The sequence below is a fragment of the Canis aureus genome, chromosome 25 (assembly GCF_053574225.1).
Source record: "Canis aureus isolate CA01 chromosome 25, VMU_Caureus_v.1.0, whole genome shotgun sequence".
Lineage (NCBI taxonomy): Eukaryota > Metazoa > Chordata > Mammalia > Carnivora > Canidae > Canis > Canis aureus.
Genome location: NC_135635.1, coordinates 45,343,580 through 45,358,100, shown reverse-complemented (window position 1 = coordinate 45,358,100; position 14,521 = coordinate 45,343,580). Strand labels below are relative to the sequence as shown.

At 44.4% G+C, this 14,521-nt stretch overlaps 1 protein-coding gene and 1 long non-coding RNA gene across 41 annotated transcripts in view; both read right to left on the bottom strand.

Moving 5' to 3' along the window:
* CACNA1C (calcium voltage-gated channel subunit alpha1 C) overlaps positions 1-14,521 on the bottom strand; it is a 746,135-nt gene that overhangs the window by 468,271 nt on the left and 263,343 nt on the right. The gene's annotated exons all lie outside the window — the stretch shown is intronic.
* Positions 3,772-9,857, bottom strand: LOC144297468 (uncharacterized). Its single transcript, XR_013364525.1, has 4 exons — positions 8,310-9,857; positions 7,784-7,965; positions 4,307-6,213; positions 3,772-4,092 (listed from the first exon to the last, which is right to left on the bottom strand). It is a non-coding gene; the product is annotated as an uncharacterized LOC144297468 (long non-coding RNA).

Here is a 14,521-nt window from a genome sequence, read left to right as displayed (position 1 = left end):
AACCAGGACTAGAGAGTAGGTTTCCAGACCCTTTGGCCAGTGGTGTTCCTACCACGTGATGTTGTTTCTCTAAGTTCTAGGGGCACTTGGGAAGGGAAAGAGCCAGTCAGGCCTCAGTAGCCCAGGAAGACTCTTTGGAGCATAGGTCACACACCCCCAACCAACAGGCCAACATGATCCACAGAGGTGTTATATTTGGCTGGTATAGTTATTTTAAAAATTTTTGTGTGCCAACACTTATGAAGCATTAGGTTTCACCAAAAATGCATATTACCTTTCTTAAATCAGAAGGACTCGTGACAATAGGTGGACATTCCCTCATGGTGATAATCTGCTGCAGCTACACCTTTAGGGAACATGTGTTCTTGTGTGTCACCACTCCTCCATCCCCTACTGTTTCTCCAACCTGGAGGCCAAGTGTCAGAGGCTATTTTTCACGATTCTTATATTGCCATTTTCCTGCCACACTGGGGATGAGCACACATCTATGGGAATACAAACCCTCTCCCTGCTGGGGGAGGCCTGCTTCACATACGTTTCTCGCCTGGCTCTCGAAGGCATGGGATTCTGAAACCTCTGACCTGAAGGCCACAGAGAATCCCAGGAGGTAAGGAGGCAGGCTAGGAAAATAGTGCGGCCATGCAGTGACCCTGAAGCAGAAGCCTGACTGGAATGAGGGGCTGTGCGGATGGGGACAGGGACAAGTAGAGGACTGGAAGATGTTTGGATCAAAAAATGAAGCTGTGTTATGGAAGGAGGATCTTGAGTGATGATGGTGACAGCAGGGGACCAGGGGACAGGGCATGGTAATACTGCCTTCAGGCAGAGAGGGAGCAGAGGTGCCCGTGACTGAAAACGAGGAGAAATACTTTGCAAATTCATTCATTCAACACAACTGTCTCAAACGCTTATTGTGTTCTAGGTACTAGGAAAACATCAGGGCTAAAACCAGACCCAAATCCCTGCTTTCTCAGCAGAGACCACCAAGTTGGGAAGAATCTTGCCACAGAACCTAACCCCCTACCCCCGTTCACGATCCTGCCCATTAGGTGTCCAGCAAGCAAGGACAGACAAACGGCAGAATTTATGGTTTTCCCCCAGACGGCTGCTGAACAGGAGGGGGAGGGGGGTTGGGGGGGTTAATGGGTCAGAAATGATCCACCTGCCCCTGCTCAGCCCGTGAAAGCACAAAGCGACTCGAAACCCCACTCATTAATCTTCTAAGACATTGGATGAACCTCAGAATTACGGCATAGACAGTGGGGTCTGTCATTCCTCTGACCTATTTTTCCAGGCTTCTTACATTGTGTGATGGATCACATGTATATTCCCCCACACAAGCACTCTCTTCTGCTCACCTGCTCTCTGGCTTGTGTGCAAGCCACACATACACACACACACACACACACACACACACACACACAGAGTTACCTTTAAGCTTTTTCAGAAGGGGTCACCTTGACACAAGATAGTCTTATAGAAGGGGTACTCTGCATGTGAAAAAAAAGAGGAAACACACAGGCATAGCTCAGGGCACCTCATGACAATTCTTTTAGTTCCACTGTGGAGGAGACAGAAAAACTAATTACCCGGGCAAATGAGGAAAATGATAGAGTATTTCCATGTAAAGTGGAAGCATGATAAAGACTTTCTTCCACCAGGGTGGCCAAGGGCAATGCAAAGAGGAGAAATGTTTGTAATATTTCTGCCCGTAAGTACATAATCACTAACTACATCCACCACAGGTTCGCTACTTGTTTTGCTCACTGGCCTCTAGCAAGCACCATGGAGCTGAGAAGGGCAAGCAGAGAAGGAGCCGTTGGTGCAAGCTGGTGATGTGGAGGACTGGCACATGAACTGGGCAGACGCAGCAAGGAAGAGGAGGCATCCCCTAGATATCCCTAGATATTTACTATGCACCTGGCACTGCGCTGGCCACTAGGGCTGCTGGCATGACAGCAGAGTGGGAAGGGGTGGACAAGGGCCAGAACACCTAAGATGACCACCCTGGCAGAGGAGCTTGGAGATGGAGGGGGGCCAGAACATGGAAGATGACCGGGAGGTCTTGCAGATGAGTGGGCGTGACAAGGAGGAAAGACTACAGCAGGCAAGTATAAGATAGAATCAAATGAGAGAAAGGGTGTGTGTGTGTGTGTGTGTGTGCGTGCGTGTGTGTGTGTGTGTGTGTGTAAAGGGAAGATGGACAACGGAAGAGAGGAAAAATAATGTGGTATGACAGAAAAGCCTGTGGTTGAGATAACTTGGATTTGAATGCTAGTTCTTCTACATGATCTTGGGCAAGTTACTTAATGCTAAAGCTTCTGTGTTCTCGTACTCAAAAATGAGGGGAGGGTAATAATATTTATCTCCGAGGATTCTTCTGAGTGTTAGGTGAATGATCTACATGAGAGCACCCTGCCGGTGCGGCAGTGGGTGTGCAACAAACGCTGTCCTGCTCACTTGCTCCTTGACACGTGGGGGAAATCAGGCCTTCAGGGCCATATGCAAGTCAGAAAGAAGGCTGCAGTGAGCCTTCAAGGAAATACCTCTCCTCTTTCCACCCCATACCTCCTAGACACAGCCAGGACTGGCTATGTGAACTGTGTCTGTCTGTGCATTACTTAAGAAACCCTTGAAATCCCCTCAAGGATCATTCCATTTGGGTTAGGTCATACATTCCCAGAAACCTCTTGTTCAAAAGCAAGTATAATCCCTGGAAGGAACCTCACATGGGCCCAAACACCCACTGAGATGGTGGGATGAGGGGATTTGGAAATCCAGGCCTGGTGGGGTCTTCCCACAAAGGGAGGGGAATTTCAGAACAATTTCACTCCCATTAAGTGAGAGAGGCGGCCTGGGTGAGGGTTCCAGGTAGGGGCTTCGGGCTGCCAGAGGTCAGCAGGGTGCATGGAGGGACAAGAGAAATGGCCACAAGAGAGGTGGAAGAGGAGGGAAGGTTGAGGCCAACGTGGCCTACTTTACTATTTGCTAAAAACCAGATATGGATGAAGAAAGTCTCTTTTGTCTTCACTTATACCCATCAGCACCTCTAGGCAGAAAGGCCAATATCAGAGTCTTTGGAGGATGGAGAGGGAACCCAGCTCTAACACCAGCCTCTAAGACCTTACAAAATATCTTGCCCCTTCAGGAGCCATTCTAGCCAACTTGAGGGCTCAGACCTGGGTGGCCAGGCTGCACCTAGCACCCCCATTGCAGCCCTGCCTTATATTCTGAGCTCAGGTTAATCACTTTTTTGCATTTTGCCTACTTCAGGAAAGTTGCAGCTGTATGCTCACTTATCAAAGACCCCACCAGGAGATTTGGAAAATATAATACAAATTCTTCTTTAACCTTCTTCCTTGTCAAAATTGCTCACTATTACCAACTTCAAGCAGGACTGTGTTACATCTTCTTCTTCTTTTTTTTAATAGAGAAATATTACCACAACCACTACACACCTAAGTCCAATGAGAAAGCTGGTAATGAAGGAGACCCTGCCAGGCATCAGACAGTACAGAGTGTCACTGCTTCTTGGAGGATGACCAACCAAGCGGAGCAGAGAGTTATCATCACAAGCTATCTGTGTTTCATGTAATAATGCCCTAATGATTCAATTAGCATTGATTCTTCAGCAGCAACAATATTTTCTGACTGATCCAGCAATCTAGTGCTCACTGTTGATTGATACAATTCCTATGAGTAATAAGGCAGTTTGAAAGAAATTTAATTCTTCACAAATCACGTTTAAGATCTTTTCATTTTAATGTGATCATTTCCCACCTTGTCCCCCCACCCCTGGGGGTCATCAGAGCCCTTCAGTGGGTGTCTCCTGCTGGGCACCCCTGCTGCAGGTCCTCCCCGTCGCTTGTCTGGGTATCTTCAGCCCTCGCCGCCCCCCACAGATGCTGGGTGGCCGCAGCCAGAAGAACAGATGGGGCACGATGGCTGAGGCTCAGTGAATGGTCCCCAGCACACAGCCGCGGTGGAAGCAGCCCAGGCAAGAACCACTGAAGCAGGCTTTCTGAAAAGCTGCCCTGGTAACATCGCTAAAATTGGAAAGCAGGCAGGGTGTGTAGGGGGCAGAGTGGGAGGCTGGTGGGAGAGGAGAGGACAATCAAAAACAGAGAAGGGAATGAAAACAGACGATTGGAATAACATCTTTTACCAGTTAAAAACCAGACTTCCCGAGCAAGACGCTGAAACACTACAACTAGCCAGAGAAACTCCAGGAAAGGAGCTCAGGGACCAGGCCATGGGGCCGAGGGGCTGCAGCCTCCGACCCTCTACAGGCTCCGCGGAAACTCACTCTGACACTATCTCCACATCCGTATCCTCCTCCGGCTGTGGCTCCCACCAAAAGCCTCTCCAGGATGAAATGTGTGTCACCCCGGAAGCCAAGGGAGGTGCTATTGTCACAACCCATCCTGTCCTCTAGGTGACCAGGCACCAGCCTGTGGATGGAGTCAGACTGGGTGCTCTGTAGGTAGCTTCCCTTCAATCAGTTCTGCTGCATCTCTATGCCAGCTCTGATGTCTCCAACCTGACATTTCTATGGCCACTACCATCTTGCCCCTGTCAGCCACTGTAACAGAACCAGAAGCAGTAATAATGGCCTGGAACATCTGAAGAGCTATGTGAGTCTTGATGCTAGATATTATTACTTCGTGTGATCCTGTTAACAATCTTCTGGAACAAGCATTATCTCCACTTTACAGGTAAGGGAATGAAGGTTCAGGGTGGTTAAGCAATGTGATCAAAGACATTTGGTAAGCTGAGGAGCTTACTAGGCAAGGTGAAAACCCTTGACCTTTAAAACCAGAGTTAGGGGCTCCAGAACCTTTCTGCATCATTAATTCTCAGCCACAGCCATGGAGATCTCCTAACTTCACCTCTTCTTCTCTACTTCTTACAAGTACAACCCTTTTATTCTGCTTCTCAGAGACAAAGATGGGCAACAACTCTTCAAAGAATCCTTTTGGACATAGTGACCTTCTACCCAAAGGACCAAGGAATCCAGATCCCCTCCCTCGTCTGAGAAGAGCCAACCCCCTCCTCTTCAGAACACTCCATGGATCCATTTAAGCCCATTCCACATTAACTCAACCCATCGGGGTCCCTACTGAGCTCCCTGTTGATTCTGACTCACAAGGGAGTCAGACTGAGGGATCCCCCTCCAAATATTCTCCAAGATTCAAAGTGATTTCAGTGCCATTCATCCCAAACCTCTTCATTTCCCAAACCGTTCACCCTTCACCACCCTGTGCCAGCCAGAGAATGTATGTGAAATTTCTGGGTCTGACAGACATCAGATTCAAGGCAAGAACTGCTCAAATTCTTTCAAAATTCAGGAAAAGTGTATCTTTGCTCCATTGCCACTATGTCTATGGGAAGATCATGTCAAAATCAACTAATTATTTGGTTACTCCTTTACAGGAAATACTTCTTGGCTTATATACATATCTTGCTTACTATCTATACTGGTTACTCTGAAAAGAAATGCTTCTTCTGCCTAATAGTTGGCCAGTTTCGTGGGCATAAGCCTTGGTCCCAAACCTGATTCCATCAGCTTTGATAATGAAGACCAGAACAAAGGGTCTCTGGAAGCAGCAGTGTTGTTTGGCTTTTAAATAAACCTACATAAAAGAACACATGGACAGGAGCAACAGTCCAAACTACATTTATTAATTTTAGGTTTTCAATATTAAAACCAATCACCATCAGTTTTATACCACTTAAGATGATTTGGAGTAAGTCTATAAGAGCAGAGCTTGGGAGGGAAAAGGGAAGCAGTGTAGGTTTTAATTTAGACTGACAGAAAATTGGTTCATTAATGTTCTATCAAAGGATGCCCCTTCCCGAAGTTTTGCTTAGCAGTGAAAACAGTGCTGTTAGCTAACACTGGTTTCTTGACGCTTATATATATAACTGAAGAATAAGGTGAGTGAGATTAAAAGCATTGTCTGTACCCAGTTCTTCCTTAGGTCACATCTTCATGAAGCCACATCATTAAAAATGAGGTTCCATGGGAGGCAGGAAGACCTGTCTCTCCTTTCCAGTTGGAAATGTCTCAAAAGAGGTCAACCATTGGTCACTGAGAATTGAGTGCTCAATGTCTTCTTGAGGCTCAACACAACCCTCTAAAGTGTTTCCATATCTGAAAGGTGCCTCTCAAGAAGTCATGTGGCCAAGCTAATGCAACTGAGTTCATCGTTCCTATCAAACAAGAATAACTAAAATCAGCATTTATGTTCCATTGGGTCGTTTTGGTTTCTTTTTTTTCTCAGCTCCATCAAACATTAGGTCATCTCAGGGGTCTCAATGAAGAGGTACAGAGTGCTTCTTTCATGATGTCATCCAAGTGAGATGGACAAAGCAAACCCACACCATCGTCCCTTGAGCAATGGAGGCCATGGAGAGAGGCAGAAAGGGAAGAGAGGAAGAGGAGATTGTTCCAAGTTATAAGAGGTGGCTTTTACCATAGCACATAAAATGAAAATCTGATCTAGCAAGGCACACTTTTCACGGATTCCACACACTAGAGTTAAGATTCCCTATGAGGCCACCATGTGGTAGGGTCTGATCTGCCCTGGCCCATTCACTACTGGATTTGCCATATGCCCCATACCACCAGTAAGCAGATAAACCAAAATACTGACACATTAACACAGCAAGACCCAGATGTGGTTATCCACCAAAACTCAAACCAGAAGAACAAGAGTATCCCAAGGCACTGCAGTATTCTCATGGTGTTGGGCAGTTAGGATCAGAAAACACCCTGGAGATTAACTTCAAGATTCCAGGGAGGGGAGGAGGTTCTGAGTATCTAGACTCTTCACAGCAAGTGGAAGCCCCTGGTTGTAAGGATGAAGATACAGCAGCCTAGCGTAGGCAAGGCATCACTCTCCGCATGTCTCAGGAGAACAACTGGGTTCACTTCAACTATCGGCTCAGCTCAGGTGGCTGGCCACACTCAAGACTCAAAGGATGTGGTTACCATGGTGACTCTGCCTCTGTGATGGAATCTAACTTTGTGTCTGATCCCTTGTACATCGCTGGGGTGTGGCTGGGTGAACTGTATGTAACAAAGACTCAGAAAAAAATTAGAGCCAAAGCTAGCCCAGAAGTACTGAGGTTAGCCCAAGAACAAAAGAAAGACCCTTGGCCAATACACAGAAAGGGACGATACAATCTTGCCATTTTCTATTAAAGTCCTAAGAAAAGTAGTTTTTTAAACAGAAATTGATGACTCCTTGCTACTACAATTCTTTTCTTTTCCAGTGGATCACTCATTCAATTCATATTCGTATTACTCTATTGCTGAAAGAGCTCTCTATTTAAATGGAAGAGTTTCTTCCACAGCCAGTTAAGTGCAATCTGACAGTGAAAACCAAAGAATACTCTACCAAGGCTTTGCTATGGGGTTGTATGTGGACCACGAATTAGCCACATGACATCACTGGGAGCTGGTTGGAGAGGAGACTCTGAGGCGCCACACCCCAGATCTACTGAATCAAAATCTACATTTTACTAAGATCCCCAGATTATTCATATGCAAATTCAAGTTTGAGGCATGATAACCCAAGGGGCACTGTGGATTCTTCTCTGAAAATCCTTGGGGCTGGGATAGGACAGAACCTATGTGCCTTTGGTATAATGGGTAGACTGAGGCCAAACTGCTTGATCTCCAAACCTCACTCCAGAACAAATGTTTATGAGCAAATTTAATAACTTCTCAATGCCTCAGAGTTCTCACCCATAAAACAGGGATAACAGCAGTACCTACCTTATCAGGTCCTGTGAGCACCGTGAGTTAATTATGTACAACACTTAGAATACTGCCAGTCCCATAATAAGCACTATATATGGTAAGCTGATAGACAGTAGGATGTACATGAACTGGAACTGAAGAATGGAGACCAGAAGTGGCTTCTACATCTCCTGTGCATGTAACTGCCTCTATCCGGCCTATTAGAGACAATTCTTTGTTAGTCATTCATTTCTTTGTCCCCTCCCTACTCCCATCTGCCATGGCCCGGCTTTGCACCCTACTCCTAAGGAGTCATACAGATAGAATTTGAAAAGTACTACCCTTTACTTGGTCACAGGCCTAAATCAACCCCCATCACCCCCATCTAGCTGGTGAATTATACAGTCAGTATGTAGGAGAGATGGCCCCTTCCAGTGGTTATACAATCTCCTGATCTCCTACTTAAAAAACAAAACAAAACAAAAACAACCCCCCCCAAAAAAAAACCCAAATAAACAAAAAAAACTCTTTAAAATAAGCTAGCAATTAAAAAATGTCTAACCCATGATTTTCTGAGTGAAACAATCAGCCCTGAGTTGCTCCAACCCTTGGCATCTTCATCCCACAATGTAGGGGTTGGTTTGGTGCCCAGCTGCTGAACTGGGTGCAAGGGAGAAAATCCATGCTGATCCAGGCCGAATGACTTTCCTGACTTGGTAGCTCCAGAGATTAGCTTGTCATTGTAGAGCAACTGAGTTAATTAGGAATTTCTGTGGAGTCAGAATTCTGAATAGTAGAAAAGAACTGGAGAATAAGAATGCAAGAATGGCTACCCTGTACCATAAACAGCATTTCTTCTCCACACTGTCCCTTGAGGCTTGGAGAGTTGGGGAAAGCACCATCTCTTCAGAGAATCAAGTGTAGAGATAGCTGAAAGTGGACAAGTGCATATTTGGAAAGTTAGGAATAATACTGTCATAATTCTTCCCCAGAAGAGAGTTAGCATGCCTCAATCCATGAAGATCCCATACAAGTCCATAGCATGAGGTATCAAGAAGTCATCTTCACAAGGACTTCAGCCATAGCAGGGTGTCAAAGCACGCGTGATGGCTATCAGTTATGATTTTTACCCAGAATCTCTTGTCTCTTCTACTGCCTTGTCTGAACCAGAGCTCCTGGGAGGGATTTTTGCCTTCCAGCCCTTCACCTCTCACTAATCCACAATCTGTTACCTTTTTTTTTTTTTTAAGATTTTATTTATTTATTTATTCATGAGAGACACAGAGAGAGAGGCATAGACACAGGCAGAGAGAGAAGCAGGCTCCATGCAGGGAGCCTGACGTGGGACTCGATCCTGGTTCTCCAGGATCACGCCCTGGGCTAAAGGCGGCGTTAAACTGCTGAGCCACTGGGGCCGCCCTCTCTGTTACTTTTAATTGAAATAGTTAAGCTATGTAGGTCAGCTCATTTAAAATCCTCAAGGGCAGACCACTGCATTATAAGCAGGATGAGCCCCACAAAGTTGTTCTCTAAACTGGATTTCATGTATTAAAATATAGACACATAGATACACACAAACAAAATTTCGTGAAAACCACCTACACAAAAACTGAGATGGGCACGAAAGATCCATATCCATAATTGGGCCACTGGTCATCTACCAAGCTCAAGGTTGGAGCCACCCGAGATGAATGGCACTATTTGCTGAGAAGCACACCCCAGTTGCCCATCTTTGACACATCTGGCAAAGGGATTCTCAGATGCCTGTTACTTTTCAAGGCAAACACCACTGATCCTCTTGTCCTCCCATTTCTAACCAGAGTGCATAGCAATCAACTTGACCACAGCTCCACTATTCCCTTCCTCCCAAGAACAGGCAGTAAGTCGGTCATTGTGTGTATATTTTACATGCCAAGAACACATATGTGTTCAGTGGCATAAAATACTCATAATTTCATGGATGCCAGAAAGGATCAATATAGAGAGAACAAGACTTAGCATCTGTTTTCAGTATTCCCACCTTTTCCAAAGGCAAAAAAGACCAACAGACGCTTCCAGACAATTGGCTTGTTTGATAGGATAGTATTGCCCTACCAGAAGAAGCCTCTGCCAGGGACACCTTTCAGAGCTGTGAAAGGGATTCTTAGTCCACGTATGCTCAAAAAGTTAAAGGAAATACTAATAACAAGCCACAGTCAGAAACACTGAAATAATGCCAGATTGTGTTAAACCAGTGGGAAGCACAGGGTGTGGGAGTGGAGATAATGCACATCCAAGTGACCTTAAGTGACATCACTGCTAACCTCCTTCCATCTGAACCCATATCCAACTTGATAGGCAGGTGGAGAAGATTAAAGTCAAGTAACAGATCTTTGAAACATACTTTTGCTGAAGAGATCCTTCTGGGGTCTGAGACCAGTTTGAGGAGGAGGACTCCTACTCCGCCAGGCCCGTAGGAGAGGGAAACACTAAAGACGGAGCCCGATTCTTGCGGCAAGCCTTGACTCCTTCCTGCAGCAGACTGTTTCACACAATGGTTAGAGTGAGCAGTTAGATACCAGAAGTCTTTTCAAGTCAGTGTATTCATCTCCAGCCTCCTTGCATAAGGCCTAAAGGAGTCAACCACCCAGATGTCAGAATCAAGTCATGGGCAAAAGTTTTTAATGATACCAAGTGATGCTGTGCCAGGGAGTAGCCTGTTCATATTCTAACAATTTCTGGATCCAAAATCAAAATTAAAAATCACTGAGGCTGAATCCCCTATATTTTAGAACACTGAATAATCTTAAATGAGTTCTCATAATGGGCAGTGACCAAGAAGAAAAAAAAAAAAGTACTATCTCCCAGATTTAATAGAAGACACTGTATTATAAGCTCCTCAGGAGAACTTCAGTCACCACTGTGAGTCTAGCACCAACCCCAAGGCCTGACACACACTGTGTGCTCAACATTACTTGCTTTGTGCAAGAGTGAAAGAATAACACTGATTCTTTCAAGGGAATTTAAAATTACCACCAGATGGGTGATATGTCCATGGTGACAGATCTTTAAGACCATTGAAACTTAAAGTAGCAGGGCCACAGATTGTTCCGGGTCCATGACAAATAAGGACCTAGTTGACTCTCTTTCAAAATATGAAGCTCCCTTCAGCAAGGAAATAATGATATAAAAAAAGTTGATAGCAATGAACACACCTCGTGCCCAAATCTTGGTTTTTAAATATCATTCTCCAATAAAAGAAACCAGAGTGCCTTGGAGAAGTGTTTGATTCCAGGGCTGAGGTAGAAAAAATTCAAGATGATTCTGGAGCAGCTCCTAGTCCAAAAGCAAGAAAATGATTGAGGGCTGAGGGCACGTTGAAGGCGACAGGAGCTAACCTGGGAGAGCTCTCAATGGCCAAAGCTAGAACAATTTGAACAACAGAACAAATAAGAGTAATATTAAATTATAGCCCATAGAATAAAATAACATGATAGTGATATTATTAATTAAATTATTAATTTTAATAATTGAATAAAGAAAGAAATGAGGAAGAAGGGATAGCTCTTCCTAATAGAAGAAGGTCAATTAAGAGATGTAGAGGAAAAGAAGACAATAGAAAAATTAGGCAAACACCACAGTAATAAATATTGCAGGCAAGGTCCGCAATGTATGCTAAAATTACAAGCAAAAGTTTGATAAGCAATGAAATATTATACGCAAAATATCTCCCTCAGGATATTAATTAATTAGAAATGGAGAAATAGCAGCTTTACAGTAGATAAACCCAACAGACACCACCTTCACCAAGTGATAAAGGTTAGTGGCACCAGTAAAAACACATTCTAACATCTTTTGCCCCTGTCACGATAGAATGCAGAGGGCACATTACTTCTGTGATATTCAGAAGTTTTGTATGTATCCTGGAGGCAAAATGTATTACCTCAATCTAATCATGATGAAACAGACAAACCCAAATTAAGAGGCATTCTCCAAAATAATTGACCTGTACTCTTCAACAACAGTGTCAAAGTCATGGAAAAACAAGGCAAGACTGAGGGACAGGCCCGTGTTTCTGGGAGACGCTAAAGGAGACTTAATGACTAATCATGCAGGACCCTGTATTCGACCCTGGACCAGAAAATAAGCTTAGGCAGAGAAACTGGGGAAATCAAAAGGAAGTCTGAGGTTTAACTGAAAGTATTGTACTAATGGCAATTTCTTCATTTTAACCATTATATTCCAGTTATGCAATGTATAAACATAAGAGGAAGATGGGTGAAGGATCTATGCACACTCTCTGTGCTATTTTTCAACTTTGATGTGAGCCTAAGATTATTTCAAAGAAAAATGTAAAAAAAAAAAAGAAGAAAAAAAAGTCAAGTAAACTAAGCACTGTTTATAGACACAGTTGATTTACATTCTGCCACAAGCTCATGATCACACTACGGATTGGTAACTGGTAACTGGTCTACCAGCTGGGGCCCACATTTTGAGTAGCACTATACTAAATTATTTGCAATTTACCAGAAAGTAAGGAATCAAAACACCTTCTTGTTCATGCCTAATGAGTATCATTAGGTCCTGTGTTCAAGCTTTATACTCAGTAGGTACGTGTTGCTCACAAAGTAAGAAATTGGGAGTGATGGTTCTCATTCTACTCTGATTTTAAAAGCAAAATAAAAAACAAAAACAAAATAATCCTGTTTGTGACAGTGTCAAGGTTGTTGACACTAACCTTGGTTTTCTCCTAATTAAACTGGGAAAATAATGTGTACCCCAACACCTTTATAAGGGTTGACAGGGGGCCGAAATGAGATAAACTGTGTGGAAGTGTTTTGAAATCATAAAAGCACCATTCAGGTGTAACCTTGTCTTATGAGTCACATGCTTAAAAGTCCTCCTTTTCATTATTTTCAGAAATGGATGGCTTAATAATTTGTTACCAAAGATATCCATCCAACTTGAGAAATTATTTCAAATTTACTGAGGACCTACTATGTTTTAGGCATTGGCATAGCCCCTATAGTAGATAGAAAAATGAATTTCACATGGACTCTGGCCTCAGTGAGTTTCCAGCCACAGGAAGGAGGATGACACATATGTCGATAAATGACAATACCACATTAGAAGTGGAAATTGCCAACTTCCAGGCAGGCACCCCACACAGATATGGGAAAATCAAGGACTTGAGCCAGCTGCTTTTTCCCTTTGTGACCACACAGTTCCTTTGTGTACGTCTGTACAAATTACTTCCAAAAATGAATTCCACATGATAAATAACAAATGATTACTGGATTGATAAAGGGAAAAGAGATGAGGCTTTTGGAGGCAGAAGCATGTGTTCCAGTAATGGCCAGTACTTATGAGCTTTAGGTCTTTGGGCAAGGCCCTTAACCTCAGTTTCTTCCTCTGCAAAATGGGGACAATATGCTACCCACCTCACAGAACCACTCTGAAGACTGAAGGAATTCATACAAATCAAATACTCAGAACAGTACTTAGCCCACAATGAGCACTACACAAGACTTGTTCTTTCTTCTTGTCCTGGGGAAATGTATCTATGGCTTTGTGACTGATAGTAGGGAAAAATACCCCACAAAATCAAAACAGAAAACTCTAGTTACAAAGTCCTTTTTGCTCCAGAAAAGCACAGATCCTCTTGAGTGATCAGGAGAGAATGAGGACAAGTCTGTAGTGCACAGACTAGCTGGTTCCCAAGGCTGTTGATGGTCAGGATGGGTGCTGTGTAATGTCGCTCACAACTCCCACCTGCTCCCCTTTTAGCCTTTTGGACATTTGAGTTCATACTCTGGGCTCTCAAGTCCCCAAGTCTTCTTGGGGAATTGGGGCGATCCACAGACACACTTTGCAGTGACTGTATTTGCAGGCTCTCACCACATCTCCCCACCTCTGCTGAGAACTCCCATCCTCCTTATCTGGCACAAGGGAAAGCCACAGTGAAAGGGTCTCTGCCTTGCCCTGGCATGGCCTCAGGTCTTGGCTTGTTCTTATTTCTTTTTTGTTGTTGTTGTTTTTGGTTTTTTCGCTTGTTTGTTTTTGTTGTTGTTGTTGTTGTTTTGTTGTTCTTGTTTCTGACACACACCGGTGTGTTTTGGTCTTTCCCACAATGTCCATTCAACCACAATCTGGACATGTTCAAAGCCCAGCCCTGGACTGGTGGAGAGGCCAACAGCTCCTCACTTCCTGCTACAGTGTCCCCAGCCCACAGCAATGGAAAACCATTCAGACAAATAACAAGGAAGGGCCAAACCCACAATCCAAACCATATTTCTCCAGGCCCCTCCTCCTCTATCTCCTCCACTATCTATTCTCATCTGTCCTCGTAACCCAAGGCAATCATATTCTCGGCTTACATGAAGGTCCTCTGATTCGATGCTCACACACACACACACACACACACACACACACGCACAGTGATTCCTCCACACGTGATTTCTCTACACGGCAGCCACATTCATCCTGTTATAACACAGACCATGCCACTCTCTAACTCAAAATCTCCGATGGGCCCTTACTCATTCCAAGAGGTAATGTCCTTCCCATGGTGCCCAAGCCCTCCTCCTTCTGGCCTCTAGTTAGCACCCTGTCCTACCTTCAGCTAGCATTCCTCCTAGCTTGAGCCACTCCAGATGTTCTGGCCTCCTTCCTCTTCCCTGAGTTTACCCAGCCACTCTCACCTCTGAAAAATTGCTCTTCCAATTCCCTCTGCCTGGAATGCTTTTCTCCCAAATATCCACCTGGCTGGTTCCAAGCATCCCCTTGGGAAGCCTT